At 40.2% G+C, this 13,769-nt stretch overlaps 1 protein-coding gene across 1 annotated transcript in view; it reads right to left on the bottom strand.

Moving 5' to 3' along the window:
* The window catches only part of b3galt1b (UDP-Gal:betaGlcNAc beta 1,3-galactosyltransferase, polypeptide 1b), a 41,938-nt gene extending 30,146 nt beyond the window's left edge, over nt 1–11,792 (bottom strand). The window contains exon 1 of the mRNA XM_075478716.1: nt 11,706–11,792. The gene's annotated coding sequence lies outside the window, so the exon portion shown is untranslated. The remainder of the gene's footprint in view (nt 1–11,705) is intronic.
* Nucleotides 11,793–13,769: the final 1,977 nt, after the last annotated feature.

Raw genomic sequence — 13,769 nt, forward strand, 5'->3', positions numbered from 1 at the left:
TGGCAGGTTAACACAGTTTGGATTTCACGATATTACCTCTGACGATGGAGATCATAGATGAACGAGGCAAACATGTGCCCATAGTGGCACCTCGAAAACAGTATATTATACAGCTATTCTAGGGCTACTATCACTACATCTCTCAAATACGTTCCCTATAAAATCTTTACTTGCCTTCTGCCCACTGATTTCCATAGTAGCTGTTCAATACCGAGTGCTGTGACTGAGGTAATCTCCTATAGAGCAAAATTTTCCCTTCAAACAGATTGAGCTCAGTGTAAAGGTCCACAGGAGCATCATATGATGTATGCTGTTTAATTGAAATCAATAGTCAATCAAACCTTTCACCCCTACTTCTCCTTATTCTCAGAAACACACAGCAGCAAGAGCCGATCAAAACAAAACACTAAACTAAAATACATCCATCTGTTAACTATGTATCTCTTTATCCTGTCTAGGTTCATGGTGGCTGGAGCCTATCCCAACTGTCACGGGACAAGACACGGCCCTCTAAACAGGTTGCTATCGCATTACAAGATTAACAAAGAGAGACCGAAAATCAAGCATGCTCATACTGATAGCCATTTTCAATGGCATACTGGACAAAAAGCATCAACGCACTCATTTAATACAAAACTCTAGACAGAAAGGTTTCAGTTTGGGTTTGAACTATGAACCATCTTGATTGGGGGCCCACAGGATGCACAGTCTTGCTCCATTGAAGCTTCACCCCACACAGAACTAAAAGGATTTAACCCATCTCTGCCAGAATATTTGGGAATTTACAAAGATCTTTGTACTTTTTTTGCATCCCTGCCAAACAGCTTTGAAACTAATTTTCACAAGTGATCTTAGATACATGCCTCTAATTCAAAGTTTTTTTTTCTTTTGCTGCCGACAGTAAGTCACATTGCTGCTGAAATGGCTTTTTTTTTCTGTCCATAGGCTGGTCAGGCAATCAGGTTCCACAACAGCTGCAATGCTATTTCTAGTTTTGAAAATATATTTTGTTTACAAAGAGTTGCCTTAAGCTAACAGTAAAAGAAAGCCATACTCTCCCTCTCTCTCAGACTCTTCCATTTGATCCTGGGTTTCGATATTCTTCAAGCCAAGGTTTTTAATCTTGAGCAATAGACTCACTTACCAGTTTTCCTCTGTCTGATTTCCCTTTAGCTCCTTAAACCATATATCCTATGCCCTATGGCGTCATAAATAAGATTATTTTGGTTATCAACATGGTTATAATTAGAATAACAATCAGTTTTCCTTCAAATTCCTTTAGACATGGAGAGATAAATGCTTAAAAAAGACAGGAGAGGAAATATAATTAATTACAAGAATTTTATTAACAGCATTTACAGGTCTTGATTGTACACAAAATAATATACATTATATGCAAGAAGAACAGTGTACATAAACACAATAAAAATGTATTGAAACTTTGCTTGTCTCCCTTTCAAAGCAGCACACGGATCAGTCACCGTCTCATTGAAGTCAGGCATGTCCCTCTCCATGGAAAGCATAGCCAGTGCATTCAGACGTTCCCGGCCCATTGTATTCGACGGGAACGTCTTGAGTCTCTTTAATGTTGAGAAAGCCCCTCTAAGCTCCAGCTGTGGCAATGGGAGTGCTTATGAGGATGTTCAAAAGAGCCACAGCCTCCTTATTAGAACCTAACACAGTGACGGTTTACCACAGCAGCCCTTGAATTCAAGATTCTTATATACAATAAATAATTCTATCTTGAGCTTTGCCTTGTTCAGAATGGGATATGCCATCTCAGAGGAATTCAGCGCCTCGATGGGAAATCTATGACAACGCTGCTCAAACGTGTCTACTTGTAGCAGTGTGGCACTCACTCAAGGTAGTCAGTGAAGAAGAACCTTTCTCTGGCTTGAGTCAGTCACAGACCTCTTTACATAGCCTCTGCTTTTCGTCTTTGCTCAAGGCCCCCTTGGTCTGGTGGTTCCTGTCGCTTCTTGCTGCTGCTGTTGAGATGAATCCCTGAGGGCAGACCAACAATGTCTATCAGTGCATCAAATTATCAGAGTCTGATAGAATGAAGAACTCTTCGGAAAATGCTTCTTACAAACACTTGTATAGCTCTATTTCATACATATACTGTAATTTATCATGACAAGGACAATATCTGATCTTACCTTACTGCCAGCACACAGCTTGTGAAGCTCTGGAGGTTATGTTTGATGCATGCATCAGTATAATTCTTCTGCAGCTGCTGTTAGAGCATATGAGGCATGATTTAAATGAAAAAACTGGAAGTCATCGTCCTGCAACATTCTCAGAAAGCCAGACACCTCCCTCAGTGTAATGCTGTCAAAAGATTCAGATGCCCTGATGGTTTCAAAACATTGTATGAGATCATCTAGATTCTCATACACTGTGTTGATGGTTCTGCTGTTAAAGTTTCATCTTGTGGTTGAAGCTCTTGATGACCTTTGTGCAACAATGTGGTCAAAAATTCTGGTGCATTTGGGTGACTGGGTAAAAAAAGTCAAAATGCCACCCAGATCAGAAAAGTAAACACTCATTGCTGGGATGTAAGAAGTAGCATGCTGCATAATCAGTTTCAGCTGATGTACGATGCAACAACGGACATTTCTTAAATGCTGACGCAGCTTTTGCTGCACATGAGCCTGCTCTGCTCTCTACACAGTGGCTCCATCATATTCTTGCCCTGTGAGTTACTCCTTGTCACCATGAGAAAAAAGTCTTTCCAAGTCTTTCCAAAAGTACACTGGCAATCTAATTAGATGTTGCATCCACAACAGGCGAAAGCTAAAAAAACGTTTTCTTGCACAGCACGCTGCACGTTAGAATATCTCACCACAAGCACCATCTGGATCTGTGTTGAAATGTCAGTGGTCTCGTTAGCTTGGACCACAAACTTAGCAGACTTAACCTGTTCCATTACATGACCCTGATGGCCGATGACATGCTCTGCTGAGGCTTGTGCTCATGAAAACAGTAGCAGTTTGCAGGTGCTTCTCAAATACCTCATCCAACATGCTAACGAGTCGATCGAGTCATGAAATATGCCAGGGTAGCTAGAGCCCTCACTTTCAACTTTGTCTCGCAAATCCTAACTCAAACACTATAAAGACTTAACACAGTTGCTAAGGCGTGCTGGATGTCTCAGTATTTGTTCCACTCATCACTGTGATGGCAAACTGCTGGCCTGTATATTTCATCCAACTGGGTGGCAATGTTCACCCAGCGAAACACTGAAAGTTTCAAACAACTGTCCATATGGATCTTGGACAAATCGTGTTTCATCATCTCTTCAGACAGATGGAGGATGTGGATAACTCCTGTAGTTTTCCAGGCGGTGGTGTCTGCCATCCCACCATCAGGGTGGAACACAGCCCGCTAGCCAGCTTTTCTGTTCATACCAACTTCGTGAATATCCTGTGATTTATATGATTTCCTGCTTTAGGTAGAAACTTATTTCATGTTCAGATTTATCCTGGCTAGTTTGACAGGAAAATCCCTTAAAGATACGATAGAATTGCTCAGACCATTAGCCATATTGACCTTGAGTGCGACTCGCTCCCTGTGACTGGCCGAATTAATTGGCTGGTATGTATGATGGAACCATGCAAGTGAACGCCCTCCCGGAACACACACAGAAATTGCATTATAGTGCCTGATATTTGAAAAAAAGTTTTACACTGGCATCCAAGGGTGCAGTCTGGGCAATTTCACTCAGGTTGAACATTTTCAACTTGCCCAGACAGAGGCAGCACTTTACACCTTACGCTGATTTGAACAATGACATAAAGGTGAGCCAAACTTTCTAGAATGGTCACAACTACTGTGACACTGTCAAAGTATGTGATCTTGTTGTTCCCCTTTGGTGGTGCGTCACACTATCACCCTGTGATACTGAACTGTGGTCAGGTTCATCTTGTCATTGGTAGACACATTGTACTTTTGTATCTCTCTAAAAAATAAGTCTGATTCCAGGCGTTAATTTAAATTTCATATCTAGCCGTATTTATTGTGAAATCTTGTGGTTTCTACATTTTTTTAGATGAATTTAATCATATTACTCATGGTTTGCTCTGGCGCATAATTTGTCTCTGTGTTTAAAAATGCCCTGAGGACAAAGTTGACAGGCACCGTTTAAATGTAGTGGCTAAAATGTGCGGATACAATGACCTGCGTGACAGGAATTGCATTTTTATACAAAGTTTCCATTTCAAAGTACAAGAGGGAGTAAAGAGAAAGAGAGAAAAGGCACGTCTTAAATGTTGCAGCTCTGAGAAGGTTTTGGGTGTTAGTGGAGCGAGAATATTTCTTTGACTTTATTTTGGGTTACTGCAAGCCCTCACATTAGTAAGATTCAATTCAATTAGACTTTATTGATCCATCCATCCATTTTCTACACCTGCTTAATCCAATTCAGGGTCGAGAGGGTCTAGAGCCTATCCCACGTCATACACACGTAAACAGCATTTTCTAATACCCTCTCACCATACTCACAAAAATCAAATTGAGCTATGTGGACAGTGAAGATCTTAGTTGCATAATGAAGCAACTCATTGATCATCATTGCAGCGTTGCCTTCAACAAGAGTTTTATGTCATCTTGCAACAAAACAGGATGCATGTGAGAGAGAAACCTGAGTAAAGCTCTGTGTTTTGAGGGATATGATTTAACAAAGGCTTTGGATGGTTGCAAACATAATAATATGAATTGAGTATCCCAAAAGAAATTCATAATCTGCAACCACTGCAGTCACAGATCGAGTTGTCTTCTCTAGAATAAGGTCGTTAGTAAGAATAATGCTGTGCATGTAAACATAGATATTGATTTCTGTCATAAGGTTACTAATACTGTAGGAGGAGTGCAGGAATACGTGACATTCAATCTCCAGGAAATCAAGAGTTTAATGAGGCCAAATAAAAAGACTTTTTTGATCAGAGATAAAAGTACAGCACAGATATTTTCAACAGCTTAAAGCTGCGGTCGGCAACTTTTTTTTAGTCATATTAGCTTGAACTGTCATGGGATTCTGGAAGTAGAATATTAAATAGGCTGTTTAGGAAAAATAACGAAATCTGTAGCTCCCTCTGAAGCCTGTAATCATGCTTGCAAAAATCGAGCGCTCCCGGCTGTTTTTAACCAATCACGTTAGGGTGGAGGAATCCTACCTGTCAATCACAGCTTGTGCACACGCTGCTGAGCGTGAGTCTGCCCCAGCTTGTGTGCGCTCACACTGGTGTGAACTCACGTGCACAACCTCGTCCACAGAGGGGGAGGGGTTTGGGGGGCGATTCGGAGCTTGTTAGAGGTTGGGGGAGGGACCTGAAAGTTGTATCAGTTCGAATTTTCCGACTTTAGACTCGCAATTTTGAAAACCTGCCGACGGCAGCTTTAACATGTGAGAATTACAGTCACTTTCAGGATACAGCCTGGCATATCACAACAGATAAGCTGTATCACTGGTTTTAGTCAATTACATTATCTGCTAGTTTGCAACCCTGATAATTAGCGCTGATATTGGTATATTGCAGTGGTCTTCATTAGACTGGCTAGGCTCCATCAGCACATTTTTTGTGGAACATCCGGAGAACTGATGTACTGAATTAACATGAAAATACATCTTTGTAACAAAAGCTAAATATACTAAATAAACTTTGCTAGAGCTTGAGTGCTTGACAGAATGGCTGGGTTTCCTTAATTCCTTACACGATTCCTTACCTCAAGCTGTATCTAGCAGCTCTTCTTTGAGCACCCAATGCAGACACAGCTCACTTTCTTTAAAGACATGCTATGCAACTTTTTCATGGTCATAAAATTGCTTGGCAATCATCAGTTTGCTTGGCTGACCCATTCAGATGAAAACGGTGACATTTCCATCTCCATCTGGTGGCCCTAGCCCGAAACAGCGCTTGCAACTTTGCCTGTGGCGCCGCGTGCTTTGTTTAGCTCTGGAAGTCTCGCGACACACGAGAGCCGAGAACTACTGCTTCACGGCAGGTCGTAAAGGGCTCTGAGCCGAGCCAGGTAGCCTGAGAGACACACCCCCTCTCCATTAGCTGTCGACGGCTAAATTGAATGCGGTTAGCTTCTAGAGTTGTAATATAGTTTGTAATAGATATCGTGATGGCAGAACCACCGCTACTTGCCCGTCTGACCGCTGAGTCACCCAGAGCCAGCGATTCAGCGGTCAGACGGGCAAGTAGCGGATCCATGCCAACTCGGAGCTTTTTAAGTTTCGATTCTGTCTCGTGACTTGACGAGCGAGCGCCCAGTCGGCAGCTACAGTAGGCAGCTACAGGCAGCTACAGGAGGCAGCTACAGGCAGCTACAGGCAGCTACAGGCAGCTACAGGCAGCTACAGGAGGCAGCTACAGGAGGCAGCTACAGGCAGCTACAGGCAGCTACAGGCAGCTACAGGCAGCTACAGGCAGCTACAGGCAGCTACAGGCAGCTACAGGCTCGGTTAGCGTGGCTTCATGCATCTTGTACAGTCGTTGAAAAATAATCATTTAGTGATATAGGGAGGGCAAGATCATTCCATGTTGTTTACTTGTAGGTCTAAACTCAGCAAACCTAATGCTACTACATTTGTCGCTGTGTAAATGCACACACTAGCTGTTGTGTCTGGCTTTCAGATAAAATGGCATTGAATTATTACTTGACAAAAATAAATGAATGAACAGTCCGTTCACAATGATTGGATACTGTTTTTCCTAGATTGTACGTTCTAGAGGCCACTAAAACTTTTCATATTTGTGTCAAAACTTTTAATTAACTGGTTGCAATGGGGGTGTGAAGAGTATTTCAAGCAATATGTAAAAAAATGTTCCAGAAAAAGATCCCCTACCCCACCTTTAAGGGTCTCCAAAAATTGATATATTTATTTTTTTGCATTATCTGCCAGTGAACTACAACATGACTGCTTTTCTAAGACCATTTACTTTGCTGTCAACCTTGTGCTTTTGTTCATTTTAGTCTGTCTGTGTGATCCATTAGACTCTATTACTTTGTCTTGTAATTGACCAATCACGAATTGTGCAGTGTGCTTGATATGAACTGTCAATCAATCAAGTTAAAATCCTATGATAACAATTTGATGGCTGGCACATAGACAGTTGAAGCACTTGTGATTTTCACAGTTTAGCTGTAAACCCTTGACAGATGGCTTCTCTAAAGCTAATCTGAATGCAGGAGGACTGGAGACATGTGAAACATTAATTCCTACCGCAGGCAATCTTGATTGAGGAAAGAGTCAAACACTTTTAATTGTAACTACAGTTTAGACAATGACCCACAAAGGTCAGTGAATAATATTTGATTTACAAGCAAAAACACATTATCTTGTGGTTTGAATATAGCATAAAAAAAGCTCATTACTTTTTAAAAGAGTGAGAAAATTTATTTCAGTGTGTTAAAGTATAATCAACATTTTATAATCTAATTTTGGGGCCTGTTTGAGGGCCCTGGAAAAAGAGAATTCAGAATACATCCCATTGTTCATTCAATAATCACAGATCGCTAAGGATGGCAGGTTGCTCACAAAGGTTAACTATTTTGGCTTAGATTTTGCATGGACTCCTTTCTTTCCCCCAACCACAAACAATTTTGTTTCCTGAAGTCGTATGAGCTATTTTTTTTTAAGGAATTCAGACCTGTGGAAGCATGAGGGGAAATAAAATCAGATTTGCATAGATTTCAGAGACTGTTAAAGACTATTAAGTTGCTCGTCTGGCTGAGGCGGACTGTCCCAGGCGGACTGTCCCAGGCGGAGTGCACAGATGTTAAAGGATTACAAGAGAGCTCAGTTATGGTAGACTGTTTCTAGTTTCTTACTGCATGGCCACTATCAAAACAGGATAAGCCTCTATGGCACAACACAGAGCTATTAAAGAGCTGCCAAAGCTGTTTTTTAAACTTTTCTTCTTTGTCACTTGAAGGTCATGGCCTTTGAAGAACTCATCCGTGGGCCTTTTTGTCACAGCAATAAAAATGCTTTGGTCTTTTTGTCACAGGGGAAATCAAATCACACTACAAGGGGCCCCATTTCAAACTCATTCCTCTAATAAGGTAGCTCGCTCCCAGTCATAGACTAGATTTTTTTTTTCTCAATACTGCCCAGTACAACACATTTCTAAAGTGATTTCTACCCATGAAATAGATAGAATACTGATGGAAAATGACAAACATAGAAATACTATACACAATCATACTGCAAATATTGGTTGAACACATTACAAATGTCAGTAGACAAGCCAAAATTTCACTAACTTATTTTAGAATACAATAACTTAAGATTGTATTCAGATTCAATTCTGATGTCAAACTAATTCAAAATTGATGAGATTCATTAAAAAGCAGGAGACAAACATGCAGTGTCTATTATCCTGCAAACATTTTTCAGCAGGACTACAAGCAATCATAGCAGAGAGCAAGGGCCATTAAAGGGAAAATGTAATCAACAGAAATTATACAGAACTGCTCTCCAAGTTGTAATGTATTAATTCATTCTCATAAGTGAGAAAAGTCTCATCAATGAGAAGAGTCACTAATGGCTGCTCCAAAGTGAAACAGAAAGTAATTACAGTAGGTGTATAAGACGATCAGAATGACAAAAGATGGGAACATGCTTGGATGCAGACACACACTGACAACATTCTGAAATGCAAATGGCTGTGCAAACACAGTGAAGAAAGGCAACCAGTCACTGGCCAAGAGGACATTATGGTGTAAATCAAATCCAAATAAAGCAGTTAGTTCCATCTGTGTGCAAAAAAGGGTAATCTGTGAAAAGATCACAGAAATGTTTCTATCAGAATTGACTCGCACATTGTGTAATATGTCATTATTTCACAGTTATGGTTCAAATCCAATTCATTTAGACAGTGTAGTGTATTTTTGAGACACATCAGCTGTTTATTCAACTAAAAAGGAATAGGAATTGGAAGGTGGGTGTTTGGTTGTTTTCCAAGGAGGGAAAGCTTCTCAATGTTAGGCGCAAAACGTTTGCGATAAAGATTTTAATTAACATCCAGTAAGAAACCAAATCAAGTACATATACTTCTTGCCTGCCAGGCCTTTACACTGTTCCACAAGGTTGGTTGATGAGCACAGTTTCATCTATCTTTCTTTTAGTTTTGGGGTATTTTACCTATGCTAGAAAAGCAACAGTAAAAACTCAGTAAGCAGCTATTTCGTCTGGAACCCTGGTGCCACAAATCAATAAAATATCGGAGGAATTATCCTTTAGCATCACTTTTTAACACGCTGGATAAACAGTGAAATGGTGTTTTTTATTATAACTTATCCACTATGCTAGAAAGAATTCAAGATGGACCTTCATACAAAAAGAGGACCGACCAGATGTGAGCAAGATGTAACCATTACAAAGGGGAAAAGAGGGTTGTCTATCCAGTTTACCTGAAAATTTTACAAAATGCGAAGAGCTTTTCTAATTTTTATACTTTCTGCATAATCAACACAATGTCAATACTGCCATCAGTTGAGAGATAAAGCACACCCTGAACAGGTCACCAGTCCATCACAGGGTCAATGTCAACACAGAGACAAACAACCATAAAAACTCCTATTCACGCCTTGGGTCTAGTAAATAAACTTTTAACTTAAACAAAGGAGTAGCAAGGCAGAAACATTTCCCAGTAGCACAACAGTCAGTATCATGATGACGCCTGAGAGATAACATGCTAATTATTACTTTGAAGAGCAGTTCTTCAGAGTTTTCACACTGAAAATATTCTATATTTACATGATATTTCAACAGAGCTGTCAGATTCTGAGGAGCTGAACTCAACAATTCATCTTGTCTCGACAGAAGCCAAAGTATTGGGTCAGTACCCTCTGTACTGGCAGATTCGAAACTGTAACTATAAGTATCCAAATAAGTTGGATCAGAATAAAATTGCATTCTTATTTCAAAGTGTTTCAGAGCTGTTTTATTATGGATTCATGAAAACAGATAAAAATAATTTAGTTTCAATAATTTGTGTTGTGTTATATAAAATTGAGCTGCCACTGATGGAGCAGCACAGTGATTATTTGTTGTACAACTGAACAATGGAAATTCAGTGTGTTGTTACAGAGTAGCCTTCAGCCATTCCCAAATAGGTCGGGAGATGTTTTGCATATCTTGGTAAAAATATTTTTTTAAAGAGAAGGAGCTGGCAGAAATCAAATGAGGAAAAAAAAAAAAGGCTGTGCACTTGAGAGACCCAGACCTGTCCAGGCTGTTTTGAACAGGTCAACACTGCACTGTTGTTTCAACCTCATAGAGTTGATATCATTGCCCTCCATGGACAGAATATACTGTGTACCATCGTGCTAAGAATAGAACAGTTTACACAAATATGCAAGCCAAACTGGCTAATCTACTATTCAAATGTGTTTTACATATAGGATTTAAAAAAAAGAAAACTGATGTACACATTTACACAACTACAGTTGAAAGAAAAAATGTAAAATGATTAAATACACTGGCAACCTCTCAATTAATGCCGCTCGTAAGCCCAGTGCAACAGGGGAAGCAACACTGACTAAGCAAAGATACAGTGCTTTAAAACAGGGATTAAGGCTTTAAACACCCTGCACTATATCTTGCAGAAAGGTGATTAGTGATCGTAGTCACAGTAAGCACACACAGGCACACACATGTAATTATGAGTGGCGTAAAGCTCAGCAGTGAGAAGATGCTTCTAGACGCACAGACACTCTGGCAAAGGATGCTACCAACATGAATGGACAGACATGTAAAAAAAAAAAAAAACAAGAAGAAAAAAACAAGACAAAATGTGATGTGGCTGAATGAGAGACAGGATTGGATCTGCATCCAGACATTGAATGATCTAAAAAGCTGTCCAGAAAAGCTTTTCAATTCTTTGTTTTAAACTTTTAGAGCTTTCATCTAAGTATTTGCACAAGTAATACAATTACATTTAGATTTGATTTAATAATGGCTGGAATCATATCGATAAACCGTGTAACAATGTTTAGCAAATATTATATCAAAAATATAAAATAGTCCTCTAATAACTTTTATAGAAGATGATTAAAGTCACAAGTATTGAGAGTAATAGTGTTTACAGTATTTACATGCCAGTGCGTGAACACCACCTGCATGTTGTCAACTAGAATGGCTTTGTCTTTCACAAATCAGTTCAAGAGTGTAACTAACGGTTAGGCTAATTAATTCATTCTGTTCAAAAGAAAAAGGAAAACATGGCATCAAAATGTATAAATAGCCTCAACTGTTCAAAGTTTGGTATTCAACCCCGCGCACCTCCCATCATCATCGCCCAGCTGGACCATCTACGTATTTCTAAGGGAGAGTGCAGAGGTTACAGCTCTGCCAAACAGGACGCAGATCCCTGTGCGCTCAGCGGGGACTGCGCCTAAGTACTCGCATTCTGTAGACCTAGATGGGTGCAACCCTAATGCACTTAAGCAGAAATCAAAGCTCCACAATGGAGGGGACACCCGAGCAATCCTTCGGATGAGCGCACACAAACCAGCAAGGACACGTCACGTCAGAATGGACGAATCTCCCACACTGCAGAAATTAAAAAAAGAAAAAAAAGAAAAGTAGAGCCATCCCCACAAGCTGCATTCCGCAGGACAAAAGAAGTTCAGCCTGCACTGCAGTCGTCATGTCGGATGGAAAAGAGAATAACCATCATCGTTGCACATACCTCACTCCATGTCGCCATCCCACTCACACCCGTGGCACCGGTGACAACGCTTCTGCTTTGCTTCAGCATCCCAAAGCACTGCTGATCGAGTCGAGGGGAGAGAAACATAACGTTGACGCAACGAGTCTGACGTCGTACTTGGCGAGGAAGAGTCAACCAATCAGATTTTAATCCGATAAATTCTTCACCAATCCACGCAAGTGGAGAAAGTGAGGGCTGCACTACGACAAAAACTGTAGTAGCAAGGTAGATTGACGCTGTGGGAGAATTATTAGACAACTTGTGCAAAGTGTTTCCAGTCATCATGTTTACGCCGCAGATTCAACATTTGAACGAACATAAGACTGTCCTGAAGTGCTCGACTCGACCGATATTATATTTGATTGAAGAGAATGTAAGAATGCTTGAAGTGTGCAGACATATTTCCACTTTTAGTTGATTCATTGGTAAATTATTTAAAGTGTGTATTTTTTTTCGGCAGCGCCTGAAGGTTCATAATCATAGACTAACTCAAGGATAAACAATTCAGAAATTGTCGAAATGGTGATGCACATTGCACCATTGGCAAGTGTGTAAAGTAAGATGTCGGAGTTGTTCCATCAAAGCGAGCTGTATATTTCACGCCATGGCCTCCTGGTATCCGGATCTTCTTTCAGTTCTAAGGTTTCATACAAACATAAAGAGATAATCTGACCCGTATCAGATGAGGCAAATACTACCTCAGATGGACAACAGCAATGACATTATTTATTCAACAAAAAACAAGTAACAATGGAGTAGCATATGTGAAAAACTAAGTACACCCCAGGATTCAGTAGCTTATAGAGACACCTTTAGAAGTTATCATTTTCTGAATGATGTTACATGACTCTCAAATCCTTGTGGAGGGTTGCTGACCCAGCTTTCTTTACAGAATCACTTCAGTTAATTGAGTTCCACAAACACTTGTTTATGCACACCTCTCTTAAGTTCCAACCGCAGCATTTCGATCAGGTTCAGGTCGGGTCTTTGTGAGGGCTATCGCAACATCTTCATTCTTTGCTCTTTCAGCCATGTAGATTTGCTGCTTTGCTTGTGTTCATTGTCCTCTTGCATGATCCAATTTCAGCCATGCTTTAACTGTGAGATAGATGGCCTCACATTTGACTTCAGTATACCGAGGAGTTCATGGCGGTGCAAGGTGTCGAGGTCCTGTGGCTGCCATTTAACCTCTCAACTTCTTTAATAGCTGTAAGGGTGTTCTGAGTGTGTATATATATGTGTATATATATAGCTTCCACATTTTGGCTTAGTTAATGTTAAGTAAATATTGACAGGGTAGTAGGCTATGTTCTTAAATCCTATCAAAGGATTTTTCATTATCCTCTGTCCCGATACATAAAATAGATTAGAATGTACTTATTTTTTACCCTGGTTTTATTGGTTTCTTATGATTACAACATACCCGTTTTGTATCGCAGTTTTACAGGAGATCAGAGTCAGTAAACTTTGGCATAAGCTCAGAGGTGTCCCACACTGTGGAGCAGTAAGAGGATGAACAACCACATTTAGAATTAAGTTTATTTTAAACTCAGTGTAAAATTCTGTTCAGGCACATGCTTTCTCCTGCTGCTGCAAGGCTTGCATGTGTTCAAAGTGCCGCTCACTTTTTTTTTCAAATCCTAAACTGCGTATTAGAAAGGTAGCTTGGTCTTCTTTTGGTACACCTGCACTTTGTGCTCCAAAATCCCCTGCAGGGTAAGGATAGCGTGTAAAGGAGATTATTCTAAAGGCCTGAAAGGGTTATGCTGACCTCGTCCTGTCTACTGAAGGCGTCTCTTCACACTTGATAAACTCTGTGTGACAGTACTTCCTCTTTGTGATTGATATGGATGAACTCTGGAGATAAAGCGTCTTGGCTTGTCGTGATCATTAGAGCACCAACTTATCACAATGTAATTATTGTAACCGACATGTTGGAGTGGTTGACCTTGCCACTGCCTGTTGTATTATCATTTTTGTGTTTTCATGCATGTTTATTCATTCAAAATAGTCTCTTGTAAGATGACAGACATCTCTTAGAAT

The sequence above is a fragment of the Odontesthes bonariensis genome, chromosome 12, assembly GCF_027942865.1.
Source record: "Odontesthes bonariensis isolate fOdoBon6 chromosome 12, fOdoBon6.hap1, whole genome shotgun sequence".
Taxonomy (NCBI): domain Eukaryota; kingdom Metazoa; phylum Chordata; class Actinopteri; order Atheriniformes; family Atherinopsidae; genus Odontesthes; species Odontesthes bonariensis.